Source organism: Mirounga leonina, unplaced genomic scaffold (genome assembly GCF_011800145.1).
Source record: "Mirounga leonina isolate KUSES-001 unplaced genomic scaffold, KU_Mleo_1.0 Mir_174, whole genome shotgun sequence".
Lineage (NCBI taxonomy): Eukaryota > Metazoa > Chordata > Mammalia > Carnivora > Phocidae > Mirounga > Mirounga leonina.
In genome coordinates this window covers 2,042,991-2,055,220 of record NW_023270451.1, presented here as the reverse complement: position 1 = coordinate 2,055,220, position 12,230 = coordinate 2,042,991, and the positions used below count along the sequence as shown (strand labels likewise).

The 12,230-nt window shown below is 42.2% G+C and overlaps 1 pseudogene; it reads right to left on the bottom strand.

Annotated features, from left to right (window-relative positions):
* Nucleotides 1-1,828: 1,828 nt before the first annotated feature.
* LOC118020626 overlaps nt 1,829-12,230 on the bottom strand; it is a 38,151-nt pseudogene continuing 27,749 nt past the window's right edge.

Genomic DNA, 12,230 nt, shown 5'->3' with positions numbered 1-12,230 from the left:
TAACAAAGAATAAAAGTGGAATACTATAAACTGAATTTCATTGGGTGAAAATTTAAAATTCTCACAATATCTGTGCTAGGGAAATAGTTAACTCTCAAATGTTGGGGGAAGAGAAAACTGATTCCACAAATTAGACAGTATCTATCAAAATAAAAAATGTAGAGGGGCGCCTGGGTGGCTCAGTTGGTTAAGCGACTGCCTTCGGCTCAGGTCATGATCCTGGAGTCCCGGGATCGAGTCCCGCATCGGGCTCCCTGCTAGGCGGGGAGTCTGCTTCTCCCTCTGACCCTCCTCCCTCTCATGCTCTCTGTATCTCATTCTCTCTGTCTCAAATAAATAAATAAAATCTTTAAAAATAATAAAAATAATAAAATTAAATTAAAAATGTAGATATCTCTTCATCGGCTATTCAGCTGTGAAGCCTTTACCTATATATTCAGAAAAATAAAATATAACTTAAATCTGAATCAACAGGGGACTGGTTAAATACAGTACACTATATAATGAATTATTATGCAACTGTTAAAATAATGTGAGAGTTCTATGGGTGCTGATATAAGATCTAAAATATATTATTAAATGAAAAATTCAAGGCATGTGGAATGACAAACTTTTTGTGAAAAAAAATATTTTACTTTTTTTTATTTCCTGAGAGAGAAAGAGAGAGAGAGAGAAAGGAGGGGGAGGGGCAGAGGGAGAGGGAGAGAGAGAATCCCAAGCAGACTCTGAGCTGAGCACCAAGCCCAACATGGGGCTTGGTCTCAGGACCCAAGATCATGACCTGAGCTGAAATTAACAGTCAGACACTTAACTGACTGAGCCACCCAGGCACCCCCAAAATCTTAATTTTATACACACACACACACATATCTCTTGGTGTCTAGAGATATAGTTCCTTTTCTGGAAAGATTCACAAGCAATTGTTAACAACTGCAGCTTGGTGGAAATAGGAAGGTGGTTGGGGGGTGGGGGAGGGGAGAAACACATTTAAACCTCTCAGTACTATTGGAATTTTTAAAAACATGTGCTTGTATTACTTTAAAATTGTTTTTAAATGTCAACCACATGGGGTGCCTGGGTGGCTCAGTCGTTAAGTGTCTGCCTTCAGCTCAGGTCATGATCCCAGGGTCCTGGGATTGAGCCCCATGTCGGGCTCCTTGCTCAGCAGGGAGCCTGCTTCTCCCTCTCACTCTGCCCCTCTCCCCTGCTCATGCTCTCGATCACATGCTCTCTAATAAATAAATAAAATCTTTTTTTAAAAAAATGTCAACCGTGTTATCTAGTCAGTGGAATTACAGGTCATTTAAATTTTACTTTTATCATTTTCTATAGATACAGAAGTACATTTTAAAAATCTCTATCCAGGGGTGTCTGGGTGGCTCAGTCGTTAAGCACCTGCCTTTAGCTCAGGCCATGATCCCAGGGTCCTGGGATCGAGCCCCGCATCAGGCTCCCTGCTCCGCGGGAAGCCTGCTTCTCCCTCTCCCACTCCCCCTGCTTGTGTTCCCTCTCTCACTGTCTCTCTCTCTGTCAAATAAATAAATAAAATCTTAAAAAAAAAAAAAAACTATCCATTTGAAAGGCAAAAAATATATATAAAGTTTTATTTCATGCTTTAGATATTTGGGCAAATAATTACTTTCATGACTAGTTTAAGTGATATAGTCTTCCATGGTTTATGTGTCTACAAAAAACCAAGCCACAATCAAATCAACCAAACAAACAAACTTGCTTTCTCTTTTTTTTTTTTTACCACAGCGCTTTATTTTCCTCACACAATGACACTTGCTGGGCCTAATGCTCTCACATGACAGTAGAAAACCTCAATTTGTTGTCATCTCTTGAAGAATTGAGAATTGTGTGCAAAAACTTTACATAAATTAAAAGGATGAATAAATTTACAGTTGTAAATGCAAACTGTTTTCCCACTCAAGGCAATTAGCAGCCCAGGGTGTTCTGGCAGGGAAACATCAGGTAAGAAAGCAAAGTGGGTCCTAAGGCTCTGACTTTCCCAACCCTGTTACCCTGTTAGACCTGCAAGACAGAAATGACAACTGGTTCAGGACTCTTGCCAGCCTCTAGAGAAATCCTGGAATAGGCAGCTCTTACACATTAATACCCTGCACAAATCAAGAACCTCATGGTCTTGCAGATTCTCCAATCAGTGGATTTCTCTTCTATAAACATGTTCTCAACCTCAGCCACGAAGTGACCCCCCCCCCCCACCGAGGTGCTAAGGGTTTAAATCAAAGGTATGTACTGGGTATTAAGCATATACCAAGGAAACAGTTAACTTGGATACAAGATCAAGATCAGCAACAAGTTCTACAATCCAGTGCTGATATCTGATAGAAGCTTCAAGGACAAATTTATTTTCAAAGGCTTATTCCAGTTTCATGAGGCTAGCATGAGGCATATACATTTACCAGAGCAAATTTATAGTCGGGAATTCACTCATGCAGCAAATGCTACACATCTGCTAGCAGTCCATGTAGAAGCATTTGCCGTGGACAGTGGAGGGGCCCGACTCATCACACTCCTGCTTGCTGATCCACATCTGCCGGAAGGTGGACAGCGAGGCCGGGATGGAGCCCCCAATCCACACCAACTACTTGCGTTCAGGAGGAGCGATGATCTTGATCGTCATCGTGCTGGGTGCCAGAGCTATGATCTTCTGCATCCTGTCGCCGATGCCGGGGTACATGGTGGTCCCGCCAGACTGCACCGTGTGAGCGTAGAGGTCCTTCCAGATGTCGACATCACACTTCATGATGGAATTGAAGGTGGTCTCACTGATGCAACAGGGCTCCATACCGAGGAAGGAAGGCTGGAAGAGCGCCTCCGGGCAGCGGAACCGCTTGCTGCGGATGGTGATCACCAGCCCCTCGGGCATCTCATAACTCTTCTCCAGGACCGAGGAGGACGTGGCGGTGGCGATCTCCTGCTCGAAGTCCAGGGTGACCAAGCAGAGCTTCTCCTTGATGTCACGCACTATTTCCCGCTCGGCAGTGGCAGGGAAGCTGTAGCCACGCTCCGAGAGGATCTCCATGAGCTAGTCCATCAGGTCCCGGCCAGCCAGGTCCAGATGGAGGATGGCGTGGGGGCAGGGCGTACCACTCGTAGATGGGCACAGCGTGGGTGACCCCGTCCCCAGAGTCCATGACAATAGCAGTGGTGCGGCCACGGCATACAGGGACAGCACAGCCTGGATGGCCACGTACATGCCTGGGGTGTTGAAGGTCTCGAACATGATCTGAGTCATCTTTTCACGGTTGGCCTTGGGGTTTGGGGGGCCTCCGTCAGTAGTATGGGGTGCTCCTTGGGGGCCACGTGCAGCATGCTATAGAAGGTGTGGTGCCAGATCTTCTCCATGTAGTCCCAGTTGGTGACAATGCCGTGCTCAATGGGCTACTTGAGGATCTTGCTCTGGGCCTCGTCACCCACATAGGAGTCCTTCTGGCCCATACCCACCATCACGCCCTGGTGTCGGGGTCGCCCGACAATGGACGGGAACACGGCTGCGGGGGTCATCAGCCCCAGCAAAGCCCGCCTTGCACATGCAGGAGCCATGGTCGATGACGAGTGCGGTGATCTCCTCTTCCATTGCGGTGGATGGAGGTGGATGCGGAGGATGCGCGGCGGTGGAACGCGTAGAGCTCGCCGGCTGCCGCCAGTGAGACCGCTCTATTCTCTTTTTTGACAAGAGAATAAATGACCTTTACTAAAAATCCCCTCAGTTTTCTCCTTGGTGCTCTGAAAGCAGTCTTTGTAGAAGCTTTGTAGTTTTATTATTTCTTTAAGCCTTCGTGCAGGATGCATCATTTCCTATAGATTTTGTTTAGACACTTTTGCTCAAAGATTGTGTTACTGCATTGAATAGAATATAACATCTGCAGATCCTTCAGGGTCTAAGGCACTTGAAGTTCCTGTGTTGCAATAAGATTGCCTTTTTTGCTTCTTGTAGTCCTGGGAGTTAAGCTTTATTACAAGTGAAAATATTCTGCTCTTCTCAGGTCAAAGAGATATAGTCTTAATATCCATACTCTGAAATTTAGTGCCATAGAAAAAACTGTCTTCCCACTTCTGAAAACAAGCTCAAGATTTCCACAGATATCATGCACCGAAAGTTAGGTAAGAAAATCGTTTCTTTTTTTCTGTTGGTGAAAAGACATATGATATTGATTTTCTGGTTATTAGAGTTAATATAATGTTTATCTCTGTGCATGAATAAACACATTGAGCAGTTACACAAAGCAATGCTGTAAGTCGACAAATAAGGCACACTGTTGTAAAATCAATTCTTAATGACTTTTTAAAAAAGAAGATGTTTTCATTTAAAATGGATTACTTTGAAAGACAATAAACAAAAGCCAAACTCACTTGTAGTTACCAGAAAATTAGAATCACAAAAGAGTCCAGGCTGCATTATACAATTTTTAATGGCATTCCTGACTGAACTTACCCCTACTATGTCCCAGCATAAAAAATGCAGAATGTACTTATTTAGAATTGAGTACTCATTGGAAAATAAGTTTCTGGCAAAAGCACAAACTATGTGTGGTTCCCATAGAATTAAACAAAAATAGATCTTGTTCAAAATAACAATAAGAATCCCATGGGACTGACTAATAAAAGATGGCTGGCACAATTTGAATTCCATTGCAAGGGCTACAGAGAACTTTAAAAATTGGTAACACAGTGGAATCATTTATCATTCTTTATAACTATGGCTGCCATCTTGGAACACTCCTGGGGACCATACCTTCAATAAGAGCTCAGGCTACTGACACACTGGGAAAAACAGAGGCTGCATCTTCTATATTTGGGGTTTCAACAGACCTATAGTGGGCTATCCAGGCACCACAGTCGTAGGCATCATGCCGATCACAGCAGAATCATACCTTAGATACAACTTCTTGTTTAATTTGTGCTAAAGTTTCTAAAATGTCATTCCACAGATCAGTTGCTTTTCTTGTTATCAGATTCTAAAATAATATAATCAGAATATACTGTTCTTTAAGGTTTTTCAGATAAGGATGAAAATTATCAGGACACCTGGGTAGCTGAGTGGTTAAGTGTCTGCCTTCAGCTCAAGTCATGATCTCAGGGTCCTGGGATTGAGCCCCGCGTTAGGCTCTCTGCTCAGCGGGGAGTCTGCCTCTCCTCTCCCTCTGCCCCTCCTCCTCCTCCTCTCTCTCAAATAAATAAAATCTTTTTTTTAAAAAGCATGAAAATTATCATGTCACATAACATGAGATTGCATTCATATGTAGAATTTAAGAAACAAAACAAAGGAAAAAAGAGACAAACCAAAAAACAGACTTTTATTTTTTTTAAGATTTATTTATTTATTTATTTATTTGACAGAGAGAGCAAGCACAAGCAGGGGGAGTGGCAGGCAGAGGAAGACGCAGGCTCCCTGCTGAGCAGAAAGCCCAACTGGGGCTCCATCCCAGGACCCCAGCATCATTACCTGAGCTGAAGGCAGATGCTTAACTGACTGAGCCACCCAGGAGCCCCCAAAAACAGACTTTTAAATTAGAGAACAAACTGGTGGTTACCAGATGGGAGGTGGGTGGGAGGATGGTGGAATAGGTGAAGGAGATTGAGTCCATTTATCATGATGATGAGCACTGAGTAACGTATAGAATTGTTGAATCACTATATTGTACACCTGAAACTAATATAACACTGTACATTAATTATAGTGGAGTTTAAAAAATAAAATAAATAAAAATTAAAAAACAAATTATCATATCAGATTTTGTTCACTTTGTATACTATAAATGCAGCATAGTCCCAAACCCCTTCCAGTGTCATGTAATTTTTACTGTATTCAATAAAAACAATTGATTTTAAAAAAGAAACAGCTAAATGGCTATTTAATTTTTTTTAAAGTAAACTCTACACCCAACATGGGGCTTGAACTCATGATCCCGAGATTAAGAGTCACATTCTCTACTGACTAAGCCAGCCAGGCACCTCTGTAGTTTTTATACCTTTGTAAGAATTTTTATATAATAAACTCAGTAATCAGGAAAGATCCTTCATTTATAATATGTATCTTACAAAATATGGTCATTTAGAATAAAGATTCCTGCGCCTATTTATTTTCTGGGAAGAGTTTTCTAAGAGACCTAAGAAGGAACAGGTCCCAGTGAGGAATGCATGAAATGCAAGCCATTTGTGTGTGTATAAGTGTTAGTTAGCTGGCTTGCCCTTGCCAATGGCTGGATGGGATTATTCCCCACTCCTGAGTCCTTTCAAAAGAAAAGACAAAAATCCCTGCTGTTTGTTGTTTACTAGATCAGGTGACCAGGTCCACACAAGCTCCACAGACTAGGGAGGAGTTCTCTACAGGGACCTCACACCTGCTGGTGGGCAGGGCTCCCATCTTCCCACCTCCATGGTCTTTGAATGGCCATGCAGGTAGGACAGAGTCATGGCTGCTATCAGGGAAACTGCCTCTCTAAAAGACTCAAAATTGGGGGCACCTGGGTGGCTCAGTCAGTTAAGCATCTCCTTCAGCTCAGGTGATGATCCCAGGGTCCTGGGATAGAGCTCTGGGTCAGGCTCCCTGCTCAGCAGGGAGTCTGCTTCTCCGTCTCCCTTTGGCCCTCCCCCCTGCTCATGTGTGTTCTCTCTCTCTCTCTCTCTCTCTCTCTCTCTCCCCTTCTCACTCTTTCTCTCTCTCTCAAATAAATAAAATCTTAAAAAAAAGACTCAAAATTATTTGGACGTCACTGTAATATGTTTGTAGAATGACATTGTTATCAAGGAGCGTGGTGGCAGAGCAGAAAGAATATGGATTCTAACCTCAAAATCTTGGTTCTAGCTTTCCAGCCGTGTCATCTTGCACACATCATTTTACCTAAGCCTCAGTTTCTGCTTCTATAAAACAAGGATAATAATTGTTTCATAGATTTTTTTTTGAAGGGGAGTAAATATGATATCATTTTTTAGTGTGTCTTGAATGTAAAAGGCTCTTTAGCAATTATTAGCTATTATTATTGTTCTTGTTGTGACTGTTGGCTATAATTTCCTTCTTTAATTGGTACACTTAAAATTTATACTCCCTCCTTGCCAATCCAGTATTTTTATTCTTAAGTCTCTCACGGTGCTGGAATGTTGATTAAACAACTGTCTCCCCCACCAGGTTGGAAGGGCCTTGGGGGCAGAGATCTGGTCAACTTCATCTTTGTACCCCTCCCTCTAGCCTCGCATTCCCAACCTGAGTTGTTTTCTGAACATGGCTGAATATACCAGAGCCTACTTAATGAAGCCTGCTTGAACCTTTTCCATTTGAAATTACTAAAAAATACGCCAGTGTTTCGGAAAGCCTAAATTCACCTCCAGAAATGCTTATGAAATGTATTTCAACACACGCAATCAATGCCAAGACATAATGGCAATGTCGAAGCACACAGCAGCCTCTTACTGCTGCTTACAGCTATTCATCAGGAAACAGCTGGGTGCATCCATGCATCTGTTCTCATCTGAAGCTTCCCCCATGAGATCTGTGATGCGCAAGTATCATCAGCCTCATTATGCAGGTGAAGAAGGTGAGACAAGTAAGATTAGTAAATGCCTTCCTGAAAGTCTGTTATTTAATCATTGGTGACACTGGCGCAGAACTAACATGTCCTATACTTCACCCCCTTTGAAATAGAACATTTATGTCTCGGGACTAAGCCCTGGTGTACATATGGGGCCGAAGCGGAGAGGTGAACAGATAGCTGCTACTATTATTACTATTGCCAATGTAATTTCCTTCCCTGGCTGGAATTTGTTGTTTCCTCTTTCTGTTCCCGACACTCTGTTGGTACCTCTCTAATGGCATGTGGTAGACCATATTCTGTCAAAAATAATGTGACTTTTTTTTTTTTTTTGAGAGAGAGAGAGCACATGAGAGGGGTTAGGGTCAGAGGGAGAAGTAGACTCTCTGCCGAGCAGGGAGCCCGATGCGGGACTCGATCCCGGGACTCCAGGATCATGACCTGAGCCGAAGGCAGTCACTCAACCAACTGAGCCACCCAGGCGCCCAAAAATAATGTGACTTTTAATTTTTCAACCTGAAGTACCCAAAGTGTCCTTTACAGAGTGCGGCTGATATTGTCACAAAGATTAGGGGTCCTTGATGGGTAGACTTTTCAGGGAAACAAAGGAAAAGCTGTGCATACTGCTCCATGGTTTGGGGAGAGCTCCCTGTGACATTAATCCACAAGCTTTAACAAGGAGGCAAAGTAAGACAATAAGTCCATGACGTACAAGGAGGGAATGTTACTGATTAAGAGACTTGTGTTTCCTGGGTAAAAGGAAGAAGGGTGGTTTCATACCTAATGTTGCTTTGGTATTTCTTACCATAATTGATTGCAACTGTGTAATAAAAATTTCCCCTTGCTTTCTTTATAAAAATCATCCTGAGAAAAGACAGTGACCCTTCTCAGCGCCTGGCTCCTATTTTGGGTACGATGTCTCCACCCTCACCAAAATGGGCTTCAGCTTGGAAACTTGTATAACTGTTGTAAAGTCACGTTAGGCCCAACTCTTGAGGCAGTGCCAGGCAGGACAGGAGGAAATGCCTCCTCCACTCAGCCATTTTCCCTGACACACACAAACACAAGTAGATTTCTGAAGGGCTGTAAGGGGACCATCCACCATGTTAGTGGGAACCCATTGGGGCTGGCCTTGCTAAAGGCAGAGAGACAACTAGGTAGGGTAGATGACGTTCTCGCTGCCATCCCAAATTCCTTTCCACTGGGCTAGCTGATGCCTGAAACTCTATGAACAGAGTTTCATCCCTTAGTTTCCTAATGAGGATACTTCTGAGAAAGGAAACAACATCAAACCTTGGTTTATTTTCTCTTTTCTGACTCTTTGGAGAAAGGAGTTGATCAAATTGTTTCTTGAAAGCAGTGTAATAGAGAATAAGGCTACTGGGTAAGGAGGTAAGGAGAAAACAGAAGAGGGAAAAATCTCTAGCCAGCTTCTCTCGGGCCATGCGGAAATGCTAGGTCCCTTCGTCCTGGGAACATCCTCACCATTTTTTTTTTTCTTTAAGATTTTATTTATTTATTTGAGACAGAGAGAATGAGAGAGACAGAGAGCACATGAGAGGGGGGAGGGTCAGAGGGAGAAGCAGGCTCCCTGCCGAGCAGGGAGCCCGATGCGGGACTCGATGCGGGACTCGATCCCGGGACTCCAGGATCATGACCTGAGCCGAAGGCAGTCACTTAACCAACTGAGCCACCCAGACGCCTGGAACATCCTCACCATTAAGGGAAGAGTAAAGAATCCTAGAACCAGTCCTTTAAAGGAATTAGGGTGTTAGCTAGACTTGGAGATGAAATGTCATTTTCTGCAAGTCCTCTACAACTAAGTTATCTTTTGCTCAGGTTCTGATATAATGACTCATAGCCTAGAGGTTTTGGAAAGATATCCCTATGAGATAGTCTAAATTCTGAGTGTGGTCATTGTATCTAAAACAGGAGTGCAACCCCCTTTGCTAGAAACACTGCAAAACAGAAGCCATTCATCTTCCATAGCCCTGATCAACTGTTCTTAAGAAACTGTACACTGATAAAGTCTTCAGCACTGCTATTTTTCTCTCTCCTGGTCGATCAAGGGTTTCAAGGTCCAAGATCTCCAGCAGCCTTGTTTCCTTCTGTCTTTATCAGGGCAACTGCAGCAACAGCTATGGTGGTGGTAACTCTGATAGCCCTCCCTATCTTTGCCCCTCTTTCTCTAATTCTGAACTTGAATGTGGTCACCCCTTTCCTTTCAGAGATACCCACGGGAACACGATAGCTCAGGGTATTACTTTGCCATAATGCAAAACCACGTTATAAGCACTGCAGTAATTCCAAAGTATTTGAAATTATCACTCAGACATGTGAGAAAGTTCACAAAAATGAAGGTGATACATACTTGCTTTAAAAAATAATCTGTTAGCAATATATACTATATATGCATATATATATCACATATAAAATAATATGTACTGTACTGTATACTTGAAAGTCGCTGAAGAGTAGATCTTAAACATTCTCACCACACATACACACACAAAAATGGTCAGGTGGGTGGGGGGAGTGGATGAAGGTGATCAATAGGCACAAAGTTCCAGTTGTAAGATGAGTAAGTACAGAGCAGGTAATGTTCAACATGATGACTATAGTTAACACTGTTGTATGCTATATTTGAAAGTCGCTAAGAGAGTAGATCCTAAAAGTTCTCATCACAAGGAAAAAAAATGTTTTTGTAACTAAATGAAGAGATGAATGTTAACTAAACTTACTGTGGTGATCATTTCACAATATATGTATGTTGAGTCATTATGTTGTATACCTTAAACTTATACAGTCCTGTACATCAATTATATCTCAATAAAACTGGAGGGAAATAAAGGTAACATGTGAGATGATGGAGATGTTAACCAACTTTCCTATGGTAATCATCTTGCAATTCATATGTATATCAAATCATCATGTCACACACCTTAAACATATAACGGTATATGTCAATTATATCTCAATAAAGCTAGAAAAAAATGCCTGGCTATTTATATATTGTCGGGAGCACAAACAATAATAATAATAACCTAGTTTATGCTTGGACAGTGGTCTATGTAAGATGTTCTTTGGCTAAAATATTTTTCTTATCTTGCTCAATACTTGTATATAAGCTAAGTTGACATGGTTCACAGGAAGCTGGAGCTTCCTTCTAGGCTCAGAGATGAGCCTAGAACAGACCTCCATTTTCCATGTAACCAAACATTTGTGTGGCTCCTATGTAGCTTAGTAGCTTCCTATTGACACAGGAAGCATGGCAGCTGAAGAAGCCTGTGTACCCCCAGGGCCAGTTCCTGAGAGCTCCTTCTTTCAAGTTCTTCCACATTGACTCCTGTTTTTTTTGAATTTTTATTTAAATTCCAGTTAGTTAAAATACAGTGCAATATTGGTTTCAGGAGTAGAATTCAGTGATTTGTCACTTACATACAACACCCAGTGCTCATCACATCCCCCATCTAGCCCATCTCCCACCCAACTCCCCCCTTCAACCCTTACTTTGTTCTCAGATGTTAAGAGTCTTGGGGGGCGCCTGCGTGGCTTAGTTGGTTAAGCGTCTGCCTTGTGCTCAGGTCCTGATCCCAGGGTCCTGGTATTGAGTCCCACATTGGGCTCCTTGCTCAGTGGGGAGCCTGATGCTTCCCCTGCTTGTGCTCTCTCTCTCTCTCTCTCTGACAAATAAAATCTTAAAAAGAAAATTTCACATATGAGTGAAATCATATGGTATTTGTCTTTTCTCTCCACCTTGATTCCTATTGAACCCTCTCCCTCAGTCACTTAGTTTATCCTACCCTGGCTCTCTAGAAATAAAGTCACTTCAGTTTATGACCTGGCTATCTCTAGAAATTCTCAGTGTTTTGTAGACATTTTCCTATTCAGCCTGCAACACCAAGAAAAGACCCACAAGAAACAGTTCCATTATTGCAACAGAGCAAATTTGGTGTCTACAGTCTAAAATATTTGCATACGGCAAGCTGATAACGCAGCAGTCACAAGGAATCAAAGCCTAATCCATTAAAATATGACTGCCTCATTCCTTTAGAACCCCAGATTTTTGGGGTGTGCCGTTGTGGTGGAAAATATGCAGAAATGTTTCTCAGTAAATAGAAAAAAGTAATTTAACCTTTCCGAGAAAATTCAGCAAGCGTGAGATTGTCACAATTAGAAGCAGTTGTCTTTTCCAAATTTAGGTGACCTTTTTTAAGTGGAGCAACTGAAGTCTAATTAAACACAAACAAGTTAAGGTTTCATTCAAGAACGAATATCTAAATTCCAAAATTATTTCAGTGCCAAGGCTTACTTTAAAAACTGAAAAAAATAACTAATAGAGGATTTTTTAAACACTGGACGTGCACACTTAAGTATTTAATATTGTCACAATGAGTATATTCCATGATTTTTTCAGCTACTTTCAGATGTCAAAGAAGTAGAAAAGACTTGAAAAGTAAAGTCATCGACAATGAGGGCTGCAATCAGTTTTGGCAGAACAGTGACCAGATTGTTTAGGGCAATAAAAGTATTCAGTACCAGACTGTCCCTTTCATCTGTGACTTAAGGGAGGGTTAGGGGATCAACAAGTGGCTTTTTAGCCAATTCCCTTCAGGAGCTCCACGGAGAGTATTAGCGTAACAAGAAGATCTGGGAAGGATCCAGCATGTTCTT